Genomic DNA, 14,290 nt, shown 5'->3' with positions numbered 1-14,290 from the left:
CTTCCTTCCTTCCTTCCTTCCTTTCTTCCTTCTTCCCTCCCTCCCTCCCTTCCTCCTCTCCTTCCTTCCCTTCCTCCCTCCCTTCTTGACTTTTTTCTCTTCACTTCATTGCCCTCCCTCCAAGCATGAGAGTATCTTCCAGGAACCCACACCTAGACCTCAAAATTTTTACTTAAGGGAATAATTGGGTGTCCCTTGACGATTACAATGCTTAGAAGCTGCTGGCAGTAAAGGGAATTGCTTCCCGAGGACTGTTATTTTTGGTGGCTCTAGGAATCAAATCCAGGATCTGCCCTATGCTAAACAATGTTCTTCGTGGGGTTACATCCCTAGTCCCCTGCAATTTTTGTTGTTGTTGCTGTTGAGAAAATACATATCATTTCACAAAATATAGCCAAAGTTTGGGTAGCTAGTTTAAAATACTCCCCAGATTTGCATGTTGTTGCCGATACCGTGAACCCGAAGTGCAGCTGTGATTTCAGGACTGGCTGACATCACCGTTCTGTGAAATTCAGGAGGGCACATGAGCCTCTGTCTGCAGAGGGTTTTGAATTATCCTCATCATCTAATATTCATGCTATAAAAACTCTGCAAAACGCTATTTCCTAAATAAATGTCAAGAGTCTAGATGGCATTCAGTGGATGATCCCTCGAAGAGCGCAAACAGTGTTTCCTTAATTAAAAGCAAGCAAAAATGATAGTTAATTAAATGTCATCATGAGCGGGAGAAAGGAAGAGCTCCTGGGGAAACCATGTCAGAGGATGGGGTGCAGATTCTGAGATGAGCCCACAGGGGAGGCTGGGAGAAACAGCCCTAACTCTGAAGGGTCAGATCCAACAGTGCCCATGGGCTAAAATATTAAAAATTGAGTCCATAGAGGAAAGGCCTGTAGAACATCTCTACCTATCCCCCCTTTTGTCACTCTCTCCCTCCTGATTTCCCCAGTGAAGATGTCACTGTGTGGGCCAAGCTGGCCTGCAATTCTTGATCCTCCTACTTCCAATTGCTGGAATAATAGGCTTGTGACACCATGTTCATCGTTAGCATCCATTTAAAGCAACGGAAACCATAGGAAATGACTTGGAGTCTTTATTATTATTATTAAAATCAGAGCAGACTGTTCTGGGACACCCTGCCTCCTGTGCTGAGGAATATCTCAATCTGTCACTGAACATCATTTCACCAGATGAAGTTTGTGAAGGACACCAATACAGTTTGTGTGTTTGTTTGCCAGAAATTGGTATTTTGAGTTTCCTCCAAAGTATCAATCCCTATCAGAAGAAAATTTGGGACATTGCTGAAGTTGTTGGGAGGACACTGCCTTCATTCCTATTTTGAACCAGAACTGGTATTTCATGTGATTTAGTGGGTGGGTAGGCAGTACCACAATCTTTTTAGCATGCCAAAGTTCCTAAGTGCTCGCCAGAGCCAGTGGTCTCCATTACCGCTGCTCTGGCTGTAACTGCCACCAGGCGCGTCCATGGACAGGAGAAAGAAAGGCATACAGCTTTGCATTAGATCGTGTGACCGTCCTGACAAGACTGAAGATACTCTACAGGACACCTTGCCCTTGACTTTGGCTCCCAGACTATTGAGACAATGGTCTCCAAGAAATCGGGATTTGCCTAAAAATCCCATGCTGAGAAGAGGATGCACAGAACCTTCTTGCCAGCCGAAGAAACTTGTGTTCTAGAAGAAGATTCCATGAGGTTCTGACTGCTGGTCAGGCCACCTTGCAAGACAGACTGAAGCTGAGACAGCGGTGGATCAGCGGTGGTCAGGGTCACACCTTGATCAGCACGTATTGGCTGCGCATAACTCTAACCTTTGGTTTAAACCCAAATCTCCTGTCGGGATCCTGAGATTGACACACTGGTGGTGGGAGAGTCACTGGACCACTTTGCTTCTCTGCGTGATGTGATTGTTTTGAATAAATCCCCTTTTTCTGGTTTTCACTCTTGTGTTTTTAACCTACTGACATTGAGCCTAGCTTGTTAGGGTTGCTGAGGCCCAGACCATAACATCTCTAACAATTCTCTCTCCAGGCTTAAACTTGCTTTGAGCCCCATGACTGGAATCCCATCTGCCCCTCTTGGCTACCCTGCCTGCTGGAGATTCCTGTTGTTATTCTGTGCACTCTGTGCCTCATCCCACCCCATCACTTGCCGGGATATTTCTTCCCAGGTTGCAATCACACGTATTCCTTCCAGGCATCTGCTTCAGGTTTCCTGGATGGCCGGGTAAAGTGTTTGTTTAACTCACTTAGCAGTAGGCTATAGATTTTGCCAGTGGCCTCTGGCACACCGGCCTCAGGATGTTTGTTTTTCTGAGTTCTGCCTTATCTTACTTCCTCTGAAAAAGTCTCACTTTCCACTCCTCTGAAAAAGTCTCACTTTCCACCTCTCAGCTGCAGCTCGAGCCTGCAGCTCCCTGGGCCCTGCCTAGAGAGCTTGCCCAAGTGTGAGGCCAAACGATCTGCAGTTTGAAAATCACAAGCTCTCTGCCTTGTAGTATGTCATCAGGTGAGAAGACCAACCCAAGACGGTGGCTGGGACACAGAGGACTGTATCAGCAGCCGTCTGTTTCTGCCTGCTACTTAGTCTCTCACCAGTGCATGGAAGTTGGCTGAAGTTCAGAAATTCTCCTACCCATGGGATGCGCTTGTGTAGCTTGACAAAATTCAAATTCCCGACTCACATCTTCTGAGAGACCAACTTAAAACAGCTGGAGGGGCCTGGGGCAATTATGAATTAACTCATAATCATTTTATTATTAACTAATTTGTAATTATTTTACTGCCCATGGGCAGTGTTTTTAATTGAAATACCCCTTGATGAAATATAGATCTGAATGGGAGAAACCTCAATAAAGTGTTGGGAACCTGGCCTTTGAACATCCCGTGTTAGCTCTCTGAGCACCCATCTAAATGCCCTGAACCCATTGTCTTCAAGTGTGGACAGAAGAGAAGTTTGTGTGAGGGTCTCCTGGATTTGGCATAGCCACACCGGAGAGCAGTTTTTATTTTCACATTGTTTTTCAAAAGGGTCAGAAGAGAAACGAAAACAGGGTTTGAATGTACAGATGGTGAGCCTAGAGACTAAGAGCAACATGTACAGAGACTGCAGTATGAACGGTAGAAAGAATTGCCTTCCTCGGCCATTTCTGATGATCTACGGTGCATGCCTCTTCTTGGCTTGGCACTGTCTTGAGCATCTTTCAGCAGTTTCTACTTCTTTAGAGAGCAGAGCTTCCAGATGCCTGGGTCAAGCCTGTAGCAGTGGTTAATTCTCTCCATATGCTCAAGTCTTACTGCTGATTTCTAACTTGATGTCTGCCTTCCTGGCAGAGACTGAATTCCATAAAGCGAAGGGATCTTGTTGCCCATCCCTGCCGTTATTCCTGGGCTTCATAAGATGAGCCTGGTATACAAGCTTTGTGGATGAAAGGTTTCCAGGATGTGCTTGGTAGAGTCACCCATGCTGTTCAGCTCTGGAACGGAAAGTCAGAGACACCAACGTGCCTGGCACAGTAGGTCCATTCAAATGGATGACTTGGACATCCTTGCAATGAACTTGTTGACTCTTATGTTTTCTTCCAGCCAGCGAAGACATCTCCTGGAACATCTGAAAAAAATTTCGGGCCATTTATTAAAGAAAGGCAAAATCATAACTAATGCAAATAGACAAATTGCACAAAGAAACCCCAAATAACAACATCAATATTAGTTGGTTTTCCATGAAATACCTCAAGGGGCAATCTAAAGGATGCATTTCTACAGCCTACAGGACCTGTTGGGGTGGGGGAAGAGTTAGAGGGATCGAGACAAAATTATTTTATTTACCAATCTTTGAAGCTTTGCCGGTTTCCCCTCCCTCATATGGGAAATTTTGCATCAGTGCTAATGTTCCCCACACAAGAAGGGATTCGCTGGGAGAATGAACGAAGTATTACATCAGACCCATTCTGCACGCTGGGGAAACAGCAAAATTCACACACCATTGCCAATCTAGAAAAGCTGAGCTCAAGTTTTTCTCCATTGTCTTTTGATTTCTGGTTCTAGACCTAAGCAGAAAGCCATTTTTCTATCCTTTGACACGTGTTTCTTGTGAGGAAAGAAACCTTCCAAGTGGAAGTCGACTCGGGGAATAAGTGCAAAGCTCTATTTCTTTTGGCATGGAGTCTTCACTTAAATTTTGTTCACCTGGCTGGAGTTTACATTTCTATGCTCCAGAAAGACACCTGGAATAAAAGTGAGGGAGGCTATGTTTTTAATCAGCTTAGTTCTTAATACAATTTAATCCACAAGACAGTCCCTTAGACTGAATGTTTATTCTTCAGTACAATGCCATAAAGACTCCCAGGTCATGCTAACAAGTACGTGAAAGTGGGCGCAAATACACCTTCATTCTTTGTTTATTTTGTAAAGTCATGGAGACACCATATTTAAGGTTTTCTACAGAATTCTGTTTATTTCACTGAACCCCTTTTTTTTCAGTAAAGAAAACACATTGAGAAGGTAGAAACATTTTATCCTCCAGCCAAATGCTGCCAGCTCCAACCCCAGACGACCCCCAAGTTCTCTGAGGTCATTTCACAGAGGCCAGGAACTCAGACTGACTAAATCCTACCCTCTGGATTGCTGTTTCAGCTTTCTTGGGCTTGCCACTTGTCACTGGCAAGGACCAACCAAGCCAGTGTGGCCTTCCCATACACTCAGGTGGCTTAGGGTAAGATGTTATATGGAAACAGAATTGCTTTCTCTCCCACCTTCAAAAAAAATCTACCAGGAAGAACAGCCCACCCTTCCCTAGGTGGGCATAGGGTAAGATGATTTCCCTGTAGCCGTCAGCAAGGTGTGTTCCTTGGGAGTCAGGGCCCAGCTAGAGCTTCTCCAACAACCCCATGATGCTTTTACCTTTTACTTTTAATACAAGATGATGTATCACTCAGTTAAAGAATAACACAGGCATTATTTATATTAGCTCTTTCCAGATTCATTGACTTCTATGGGTCAGCCCACCTGCCTTCCAGCATCTCTCTTAATAATTACAGAATCCCTGTCTCAGGTCACCAGCCCCTTCTTTACTCACCTACCCTGTCCTCTTGTTGGGCCTTTTTTATTGTCAAGATTTACTGTGGTAGTCTCCGAAGTTTTGCATGTATTTTGCATGCAAGTCATAGAAGGCAAGAAAAAATGGGAACACTTGCTTGTTTCACACACTGTAATGTTTACTGATCCTACCCTTCTCCTTCATGTCGTTGGGTTCTATTGCCTTACTTCCCTTATCTGCCATAAACACTCTGTTTATTAGATAAAATGCATGATGCACTTTGCTTTCAGTAGTGCCGGCCTAGCCATGAGGCCACTCTCTCTAGAGTCAAGAGGATCCATTGGGTGGAAAAACCTGTCCACACAGCTTATCAACGGGGAAATCGCACTCCAAGGAGTTAACAGATGTGTAGAAGGTGACTCCATTTCATCTGCTGCAAATATTCAAGCTGATAAACGGATCCTTTCTGTTGGCCCATAGCGGGCTGGCTGCCGGGCCAGGTATCCACAGTGAAGTCAGGAGTGAGCACTGGAGTTGGTGTCCTCTGGCCTTTTGCCCACTCCCTCTGCAACTGTTCACAGAGCACGGATGCTCTATGATGGGGACGAATGGCTGCCTCTTTGCTGACACGTGTCCAGTGCATTTCTGATGGAGGAAGGTCATTGGTTAAAAAAATAAAGAAACTGCTTGGCTGGCCCTCATAGGTTAAAACATAGGTGGGAGGAGTAAACAGAACAGAATGCTGGGAGGAAGAGGAAGTGAGCTCAGACTCGACAGCTCTGCGCTCTGGAGCAGAGACGCCATGCTCCCGGCTCCTGGGTGGATGCGGGGATATCTCTGCTCTCTGAGGCACACGCGATGAAGCTCCGACCCAGGATGGACATAGGCTAGAATCTCCCTGGTAAGCCACCTCGTGGGCTACACTAGAAATGGGCTAGTCCAAGTGCGAGAGTTAGCCGAGAAGAGGCTAGATAGAAATGGGCCATGCAGTGTTTAAAAGAATACCGTTTCCGCGTAATTATTTTGGGTAAAGCTAGCCATGCAGGGGGCCGGGGTGCCGGGGACGCAGCCCCGCTGCTCCTATTACTACACATTTCATCTTTCCTGTCTTGGTTTCTGCTAGAGGCAATAAAGCAGAGAGAGGAGGTTTGAGGGAGGGCTGGACCATTCTCTGCATGGCTGGGGGATTTTTTTACTTCCTTTCAATTACAGTCAGGCTTCTCTCTCTGTCTGTCTGTCTATCTGTGTCTGTCTCAGCACTTGCCTCTGTGTGAGTGTGCACGCGCGCACCCGTATCTCCCCTAGCATGTGTGTGCAAGTGCATATGTATGTGTAGGTGGTGTCTACTGTTCCTCAGTGGTTGTTAACCTTGACTTTTTGAGACCAAGTTTCTCACTGCCTTGGAACTTCCCAAGTAGCTTAGAGTGACTGGCCAGTGCGAAGGGCAAGTTGCTCTTTGGGGATCTCCTCATATTTGTCCTTGTGTCAATTCTGTGTACCTTCAAGCCAACAGCTGGTTCTGATTTTCAATGCCAGCACTGCAAATGCTGGAGAGAAACATTTCCAGGTGGGTGGCCGTTGGCAGAGAAAGTCACATTAAGATGGGCTTGTGGGTATTGGTAGGATTCCAGGTGTTTTCCAAATACGTTTTTAAATTCTAATTCTTGCCCCACATTGAAATCTCTGGGCTCTTTTGTCATTATTGTTTCCAATTAAATAGTTTGTCTTCTTTTCCTTTCCATCAAAAGTAGCCCATACCCATATCTCTGCATTAATCTACAAATGAGTAAAATGAAAGAAAACCCAGAGGCACCAATAACACCATCATGTAACTAGAACCCTAGTTAGCACTATATATTTCTCCTAGTCTTCCCATGCATACTGTTCAGTTACTTGAAATCATGGAAATGTCTGTGTATAATGTATTATAAACATTTCCTACTTGCTTATGCATCTTGAATCTTTTTAGAGGCTGAGGGATGCTATTTGGTGCTAGAATTGGTTCTGCTCTGTGACTCTTTGTGTGGTGATATCATTGATTCATACTCTTTGGTAACATGGCAGGTAGTAGCTTAATGCTTTGTTTTTTTTTTCCCACTATAAGACAAGGTTGTAGCTAACATCCCCATAACAATATCTTTACACTTACTCCCTCAGGTTTTTTAAAATCTCCTTTGAAATAGCAAAAGCACAGAATGTTATCATTTGACTCTGAAGTGTCTTGTGTTTTAAATGCATTATTCTTAGCAAGTAGCAACTTAAAGAATGTAGGCTCTTCAGCAAGGCCTGGCTTGTGGAAGAAGGTCACTAGGAGTGGTGCTGTGGGACAATGATCTTGTACCCTGCAAAGATTTACAATTTGTATTGCTTTAATAAAATGCTGAATGGCCAGTAGCTGGGCAGTATAGGTGGGACAACCAGGCAGGAAGTATAGGAGAGGTGGCAAGAACAAGAGAATTCTAGGAAAAGACTCAGTCTACAGTCATCACCCAGACACAGAAGAAGCCAGACATGGAGGAAGCCAGACACAGAGGAAGCAAGATGAGAACACCTCGCTGATAAAAGGTACCAAGCCATGTGGCTAACAAAGACAAGAATTGTGGGCTGATGTAAGGTATCAGACTTAATAAGAAATCTGAGCTAATAGGTCAACCAGTTTATAATTAATGTAAGCCTCTGTGTGTTTCTTTGGGACTGAACAGTTGTGGGACTGGGTGGAACAAAAAACCTCTGTCAATGACAGTAGCTAGGAAGTATAGGCAGGGTGACCAGGCAGAAGTAGAGGCAAGATGACAAGAACAGGCAAATTCTGGGAAGAGGAAAGACTCAGTCTGCAGTCACCACCCAGGCACGGTGACACAGACGAAGAAGGAAACACCTCACTGATAAAGGGTACCAAGCCACGTGGCTAACACAGACAAGAATTATGGGCTAATGAAGGTATAAGAGTTAATAAGAAATCTAAGTTAGTAGTCCAACCAATTTATAATTAATGCAAGCCTCTGTGTGTTTCTTTGGGATCAGGCAGGATGGAAATCTCTGTCAACAAATGGTGCCAACTTAGACAACTATATCCACATAAAACATGAGAGAGTTTGAAAAGTAATTATAGACAAAAAAAAAAAAAAACCAAAGTTAACCATGGCTTCTTAGTAGGAGCATTTTCTCAGATGGGCTCTGTTTGCTAGAGGCAAGCACATCTCATTTAAGAGACATTTCCTGACTCAGCTTTAACTGCAAAAAACTTACAGCTCTTTTAAGAGGCTCTGCTACAAAGCACTTAAGTGGTGTTTATGAGTAGCAGACAGCAAGCTTCTTGGTGGTGGCAGGGACCTTGAAATGCCATAGAGTTGTGGCAATAAACATGGCTCCAGCAGCACCTAAGCCATGAGGCTAGACTCTCAGAAAGCTAAGGAATGGGGTGGATCCAGTTGTAAAAGCCATAGCTTTAATCCTGGCCATACAGCTTAGCAAATTAAAGACTCATGTGGATTAAAAAAGAAAAAAGAAAAAAAGAGATATACAGTAAAGATAGATTCAGATGAAAAAAACCTCTAAATGGTTTACAATATATATATGTATATGTATATATATGTATATATGTATGTATGTGTGTATATATATATATATGTATATATATATATATATGTATATATGTAGGCCTGGGAGAGAAAAGAAAAAGGATAAAGTCCTTAAAATAAAATATGTGTGGTAGTACATACCTTTAATCCCAACAATTGAGAGGCAGAGACAGGCAGATCTCTGTGAGTTCAAGGTGTGTTGGCACACACTTTTAATTCCAACACTTGGAAGGCAGAGGCAGAGGTGAACTCTCTGTGAGTTCAAAGACAACCTGATCTACAGAGTAAGTGCCAGGACAGCCAAAGATACACAGAGAAACCTAGCCTCAGAAAACTAAATAAATAAATAAATAAAAATTAAATAAATAGAGTTTAAAATAAAGTCATGTAAAGATAGAAAATATGAGCTGGTGAGATGGCTCAGAGGTTAAGAGCATTGCCTGCTCTTCCAAAGGTCCTGAGTTCAATTCCCAGCAATTACATGGTGGCTCACAACCATCTGTAATGAGGTCTGATGCCCTCTTCTAGCCTGCAGGCATACACACAGACAAAATATTGTATACATAATAAATAAATAAATAAGATAGAAAATACACACAGAGTCTGGATCCTGAATATTGTTGTGTTGTCTTTGAATTGTATGATTGCTGAGGAAGGAGCAACAGCTGCCAAAAGACATTAAAGTTTCATATTTTGAAGCATTGCAGTCTATGGTACTGGATTCCATGTTTGAAGTGAGTGTTGATGTGGTCAATGACATTGGTTTTATTCTCAAGTCTACTTGTTGCTTAGATAACTGCAATAAACCAACTCAACTTTGTCATGAGCAATTATCTTCTGTGTGTGGGGTTTTTGTGTGAGTGTGTGTTTGTTTGGATGCACATGTATGTAGAAGCCAGGGGCCAACCTTGGATGTTATCCCTTAGAAGCTTCTGGACTTGTTGTTTTTGTAAGATGGAGTATCTTATTGGCCTGGATATTAAGGAATAAGTTGAACTGGCTGTTCAATGAGCCCCAGGGATCTGCCCATCCATCTCCCCAGTGCTGGACCTACAAGTGTGCACCACCACATCCTACATTTTTGCATGGGTTCTAGGGATCAAACCAAGATTTTTATCCTCAAGTAGCAAGGACTTTCCTAAGCCCATAGTGAGTTATTTTTAAATATCATGTATTATTTGCTTGTCTCATTTGTAATTTTCCTTTTGCCATCCAATTTCTAAATGGTGAGTTATCTTGATCCTATAAAGAATTCAGTATCACCCTTATATGCTAGGAGTCCAGGCACTACAGTCTCTCCTTGCCCTATATAGATCCTAAGACTGGATTTCCTTGACCTTTCAGTTCCATTGAGCCAGTCCAATTTTTCTTAGAAGCTATGATTTCACTCAGTGACTCATTCTGTTCCTTGTGGATGGTGCCGCCTTCACACAAAAGCTCTCATCACACCCATCACGGGCAATGAAATGAGTCTCCTGGGAAGTCCCCTCTGATATACAACCTCACAATAGCTGCATTGGAAGGATTCTGACAGCAACTTCCTGCAGTCTGATGCTGCTCAGCAAATACTGGGAGACTAATGCCTCCCACAGGGGAGGAGATGCTTCTTTTCAGTGATTACCATGGTCTCTCTCTTCCCTTTTATTCACTCTTGTGCTGATCATAACTTCCATTAATTTTCTGAAAAGATCAGAATACCACCATGAGGTTATTATGATACCATTTGGTTACTGCTAAATAGATGCTATTTTTGAAATATTATAATTTAATATGCTGGACACTTTTCCATATGCTTTGTCAATGATGTTCGACTAAATACAAAACTGGAACATCATTCCTCCATTGGAGAGGTGAGTAACTGTTTGTGCTGGATAGTTTTATGTTAACTTGACACAGGCTAAAGTCATCTGAGAGGAGGGAACCTCATTGAAGAAATTCTGTCCATTAGATTGGGTCATAGGTAAGCCTGTAGGGTATTTTCTTAATCAGTGATTGATGTAGAAGGGACCAGTCCATTGTGGGTGGTGCCATTCCTGGGCTTGTGTCCTGGGTTCTTAGGAAAGCAGGCTGAGCATCTCAGAAGGAGCAAGCCAGTAAGCAGCATTCCTCTAAGGTTTCTGTATCATCTCCTGCCTCCAGTCTCCTTCCCTTTTTGAGTTCCTGTCCTCACTTTCTTTGAAGATGTCTTACTCAATATTCTATTGCTGTGATAAAAGCACCATGATTTATAAAGTTCTTATAAAGGAAACTCTTATAAAGGGAAGGATTTAACTGGGGCTTGCTTACAGTTTCAGAGGTTTAGTGCATTATCATAATGGTGGGGAACGTAAAGACATACAATCAGGCATGGTGCTGGAGAGGTAGCCCAGAGTTCTACATCTGGATTGGCAGGCAACAGAAAGAGAGAGAAAGAGAGGACTTGAGCATGAGAAACCCCAAAGCCCTAGGGACATACTTTTTCCAACTAGGTCACACCAACTCCAACAAGGCCACACCTCCTAATTCCTGTCAATAACACCACTCCTGGTGACCAAGCATTCAAATATATGATCCTATGGAGACCATTTCTACTCAAATCACCACAATGATGATGAAAGTGTAAACCAAATAAACCTTTCCCGACAACTTCCTTTTTGGTCATGGTGTTTTATCACAACAATAGAAACCTTAACCAGGACACTCTTCTCTTATGTCTGTAAGACACTGGAGCTGCTTTGAGCAGGAAAATAAGCAGAACATGACAATGAACCATTGTCGATTCAAGCCTTAATAGGCTTAAATGTCTACTTCCTGTCCCTTAGAATCCACATTCAAGGGTGAGGCTAACTTCCAAGTGGGAACATCAACAACTGGAAGCATCCCATGTTTGGGGAAAGTCCACATTACCCCTAGACAGCATACAGACCTAACTAACCACCCACCTGTTCTAGTCACCTGTCTTATTTAGGGTTTCTATTGCTGTGAAGAGACACATGACCACAGCAACTCCTATAAAGGAAAACATTTAACTGGGGATGACTTACAGTTTCAGAGGTTCAGTTCATTATCATCATGGTGGGTAGCATGGTGCAGGCAAAAAGGGTGCTGGCTATATCTTGACAGAAGACAAGAGGAAATGGTCTGTCTGTCACATTGAGTGAAGCTTGAGCAGAAGACACTTCAAAGCCCAACCCCATGGTGAAACTCTTCCTCCAAGAAGGCCACACCTATTTCAACAAGGCCACATCTACTAATAGTCCCATTCCCTTTGGGATTATGGAGGTCAATTACATTCAAACTACCATACCATCCCAGCCTAGCTACCAGGATACTGGTGGAGAAGCCCTCAGATGGGTCAGGTTTACTGCCATCTGACTATGTCCTGGAAAGGACTTGAGGGAGAGAAATACTCATGATGCCACCTGTCAACACATATAACTGAACAAGCTCATGATAAAAGTCTTTCTTAAGCAATCACAGGCTGACATAATAGGAAACAAGATAAGGAATCATCTTGTTTAACTTTTATTAAATCCTTTGGAGGCAGAGACCACCATGATGCTCATTTTACAGATCAACAAAGAGAGATTACATGCTTGCCCACATTTGATCTAGAAAGGTGCAGCATGGAGGAGAAGCTGCCTCCATGACTACACACCTACCAGTGCTCAGGAGGGCAGGACACATGTTTTGTTCTTTCTTTCTTCATTGGAACTAAAAGCAAATGTTTTGTGTTCACAGGACCCTTTGAGCCTAATAAATATAAACAACCATGAAAAACAAATGAGGCAGTATCTGTTGAATGAGGTGGATTAATTGGACAAAAATAACCTGTGTCTAATATGAAACTTTGTCCTGAGAGGGTGAGGAAGTCCTCTGAGAATTCACAGCTCAGGAGGCAGGAGGGGAGGTTCTTGGGCCACAGTGGTCCCCTGTGTTCCATATACTTTCCCTAAAGACCATGATATTCCCATAGTCAGTAGGAATTTGCCACTTAAGAAGTATTAGCAATTAACCCTCTCTTTAGAGAAATTGTTTTGGGGACTTCTTCTGTGACTATCATTGCCTGGTGGCTCTAGAGTTTGACCAAAGTCATTGACTAAAGAAACTCAGTGATGGAGAAGCAGAGACAAGAGGCTCTCTGAGACTTGTTGGTGAGCTAGACTAGCCTTGTTGGCAAGCTCCAGGCCAGTGAGAGATCCTCTCTCTTAAAAAATGAGTACTACTTGAGGAATGATATCCAAGGCTATCCTCTGACTGCCACAATGCACATACACACACATACAAATGCACACTTTCACACATATGCACAAAAAGAAATGGCAAGAGGCCAAAGAAATGATGGCTCCTGAAACAACTTTTAACCAGAATGCATAAGACAATCATCAGGGAAATCTTTGCATAACCTGAACACCTGGACTTCATCCTAACAAACCATATCAGGATTGCAGGAGAATCTGAATGTTTTTGCACAACCCCCAGGTGATTCCAATGCTCGGGTGAGGCTGAGGGCTGCCCCCGTGAAATTGGCTCGAAGTACTGAAGGTATCCTTTGCTGGCACATGACTTTCCAGCTCTCCTCCCTCTCTTATTCCCCTTTTCATTTGATTATAGAACTTGATGAAGTTATTAACTTGTTCATTCAGATGTATGATGGTTTCTGACTAGACAGGTAGCCTGTATCAATGTGGTCCCCTATGGATACCTGCTCTGCTGACATGGGAAATGGAGGAGACTCGAACTTGTTTCTAGACAAACACAAGTTGGATTTTGGTTGCATTGTATTTGCTGTGTTGTCTTCATAGAGTAGAGCTGCTTGAGATTCGAGCTGAAGGTTGTAGCCTCCTCTTGTAGGGAAGGGTTGTTCATTCTAAGTAAGGGTTACATTATAGTGTAAGAGGTTCAGATAGATAGAAATAGAGAGGAAGGGGGGTAATGTGATTCATACAACTCCACCCCTTCCCAAGGCAATTCTTGTGTTCCCAAGGAAAACTAGCAACTCTGCCTCCCCTATAAAACTAAAGTGAAATATAAAATTGGAAAGAACTCTTTTAGAATATGGGAATGGTGTGGTCTTTTGTGCAAACATGTTCCCAGGGTGAAGCTTATTTGAAAAGCTATCACTTCCTGTATCTTTTTTCATGGCTTATAAAGACCTACCCAATATAGTCCTTGACTCTTGGCCGGGCCTCATTTCCTTTCCAGGTGTCCCTGCTTCACTTTTCTCAAGCCACTGAGCTTTTCAATACACACAGAGCCTTCTTTCTTTCCTCCTTTCTCTTCTTTATTTTTGGAAAAAGAGAGAGAGGGAGAGTGTACATATATGCATGTTCATGTGTGCTATGTGCGTGATGTATGTAAGCCAATGTGCACACACATGCAGAGGTCAGAAACTGATTGTGGATGACTTCTTTGCTCACTCTCCATCTTGTATATTGAGACATTGGAACTCCATTTGAACCCAGAGCACAACCAATCACCTGGTCTGGCTTCCTGTCTTACTCTGGGGTTCCCTTGCCTCAGTCTTCCAAGTGCTGAGTTTCTAGGTGGGCCACCACACCTGCCCAGCCTTACACAAGTGCTGGAGATCTGCTCTCCATCCCACACCTGCCCAGTATCACACAGGGCTGGGGATTTGCTCTCCATCCCACACCTGCCCAGCCTTACACAAGTGCTGG

General features: G+C 43.3%; 1 long non-coding RNA gene across 1 annotated transcript in view; it reads right to left on the bottom strand.

The window, feature by feature from the left end:
- Positions 1-907: 907 nt before the first annotated feature.
- The window catches only part of LOC113458036, a 333,979-nt gene continuing 320,596 nt past the window's right edge, over positions 908-14,290 (bottom strand). The window contains exon 3 of the long non-coding RNA XR_003378481.1: positions 908-3,624. This is a non-coding gene — a long non-coding RNA (uncharacterized LOC113458036). The remainder of the gene's footprint in view (positions 3,625-14,290) is intronic.

This window comes from Microtus ochrogaster, unplaced genomic scaffold (assembly GCF_000317375.1).
Source record: "Microtus ochrogaster isolate Prairie Vole_2 unplaced genomic scaffold, MicOch1.0 UNK1, whole genome shotgun sequence".
Lineage (NCBI taxonomy): Eukaryota > Metazoa > Chordata > Mammalia > Rodentia > Cricetidae > Microtus > Microtus ochrogaster.
This window is presented reverse-complemented; position numbering and strand designations above follow the sequence as displayed.